This window comes from Arachis hypogaea, chromosome 20, assembly GCF_003086295.3.
Source record: "Arachis hypogaea cultivar Tifrunner chromosome 20, arahy.Tifrunner.gnm2.J5K5, whole genome shotgun sequence".
NCBI classification, from domain to species: Eukaryota; Viridiplantae; Streptophyta; class Magnoliopsida; order Fabales; family Fabaceae; genus Arachis; species Arachis hypogaea.
In genome coordinates, this window is record NC_092055.1 from 31,019,824 (window position 1) to 31,022,132 (window position 2,309).

The 2,309-nt window shown below is 31.3% G+C and overlaps 1 non-coding gene across 1 annotated transcript; it reads right to left on the reverse strand.

Annotated features, from left to right (window-relative positions):
* Positions 1-1,716: 1,716 nt before the first annotated feature.
* LOC112787104 (small nucleolar RNA R71) lies at positions 1,717-1,824 on the reverse strand. Its single transcript, XR_003194536.1, has one exon. It is a non-coding gene; the product is annotated as a small nucleolar RNA R71 (small nucleolar RNA).
* Between the last annotated feature and the right edge of the window lie 485 nt (positions 1,825-2,309).

Sequence of the window (2,309 nt, forward strand, 5' to 3'; positions counted from 1 at the left end):
TCTTCTTGTTTGATCTTTAAAATTTCTTGTTTTGTGTCTTTTCTTGTTTTTCATATGCATTCTTGAATTCTTAGTGTCCAAATATTAAAAATTTTTAAGTTTGGTGTCTTGCATGATTTCTCTTATTAAAAAAATTTTTCAAAAATACATACTTGATGTTCATCATGATCTTCAAAGTGTTCTTGGTGTTCATCTTTGCATTCAAAGTGTTCTTGCATGTTTCCTTTGTTTTGATCCAAAATGTTTATATCTTGGATCCTTTTTGATGTTTTCCTCTTTCTTCATTAAAAATTCGAAAATCAAAAAATTATCTTTCCCTTTTTCTTCTCATCAAATTCGAAAATTTGAGTTGACTTTTTCAAAAATTTTTAAAATTTAGTTGTTTCTTATGAGTCAAATCAAATTTTCAATTTAAAAATTCTATCTTTTTCAAATCTTTTTCAAAAATCAAATCTTTTTCAATTTTTCCTTCATATTTTCGAAAACTTTATGATTGATTTTCAAAATCTTTACTAACAATTAATGTGATTGATTCAAAATTTTTAAGTTTGTTACTTGCCTAATAAGAAAGGTTCAATCTTTAAACTCTAGAATCATATCTTTTTAGTTTCTTGTTAGTCAAGTAATCAACTTTAATTTCAAAATTCAAATCTTTTCAAATCTTTTTCAAAATAAGTTTCAATCACATCTTTAAAAAAATCAATTTCAAAATCCTTTCTAACTTCTTTTCTAACTTCTTATCTTTTTAAAATTGATTTTCAAATCTTTTTCAAACTAATCCTATCTTTTTGTTTCAATCATATCTTTTTCAAAACTACCTAACTAATTCTCTCTCTAATTTTCGAAAATCACCTTCCTCTTTTTCAAAATTCCTTTTTAAATTAACTAATTGTTTTAAATTTAATTTAATTTGATTCAATTTTCCTTTCTTAATTTTTGAATTCTAATTTTCATTTTAAATTAAAAACAAAAATATTTTTTTATTTTAATTTATTTTTCGAAAATTCTTCTCTCTCACCTCCTTCTAATTATTTATTTATCTACTAACACTTCTCTTCTTCCTAAAAATTCGAACCCTCTCTCTCTTTCTGTGTTCGAATTTCTTTTCTTCTTCTACTCACATAAAGGAATCTCTATACTGTGACATAGAGGATTCCTCTTCTTTTCTGTTTTCTTCTTTTTCATATGAGCAGGAACAAGGATAAGAACATTCTTGTTGAAGCTGATCCTAAACTTGAAAGAACTCTGAAGAGGAAGCTAAGGGAAGCTAAAGCACAACTCTCTGGAGAAAATATGACAGAAATTTTCGAAAAAGAAGGAGGAATGGCCGAAAATAATAACAATGCAAGGAAGATGCTTGGTGACTTTACTACACCTAATTCCAATTTACATGGAAGAAGCATCTCAATCCATGCCATTGGAGCAAACAATTTTGAGCTGAAACCTCAATTAGTTTCTCTGATGCAACAGAATTACAAGTTTTATGGACTTCCATCCGAAGATCCCTTTCTGTTCTTAACTGAATTCTTGCAGATCTGTGATACTGTTAAGACCAATGGGGTTGATCCCGAGGTCTACAGGCTTATGTTTTTCCCATTTGCTGTAAGAGACAGAGCTAGAATATGGTTGGACTCTCAACCTAAAGACAGCCTGAACTCTTGGGATAAGCTGGTCACGGCTTTCTTAGCCAAGTTCTTTCCTCCTCAAAAGCTTAGCAAGCTTAGAGTGGATGTTCAAACCTTCAGAAAAAAGGAAGGTGAATCCCTCTATGAAGCTTGGGAGAGATACAAGGAACTGACCAAAAAGTGTCCTTTTGACATGCTTTCAGAATGGACCATCCTGGATATATTCTATGATGGTCTGTCTGAATTATCAAAGATGTCATTGGACCATTCTGCAGGTGGATCCATTCACCTAAAGAAAATTCCTGTAGAAGCTCAAGAACTCATTGACATGGTTGCAAATAACCAGTTCATGTACACTTCTGAAAGGACTCCTGTGAATAATGGGACGCCTCAGAGGAAAGGAGTTCTTGAAATTGATACTCTGAATGCCATATTGGCTTAGAATAAAATATTGACTCAGAAAGTCAATATGATCTCTCAGAGTCTGAATGGATTGAAAGAATCATCCAACAGTACTAAAGAGGCCTCTTCTGAAGAAGAAGCTTATGATCCTGAGAACCCTGCAATAGCAGAGGTGAATTACATAGGTGAACCCTATGGAAACACCTATAATCCCTCATGGAGAAATCATCTAAATTTCTTATGGAAGGATCAACAAAAGTCTCAACAAGACTTTAATAATGG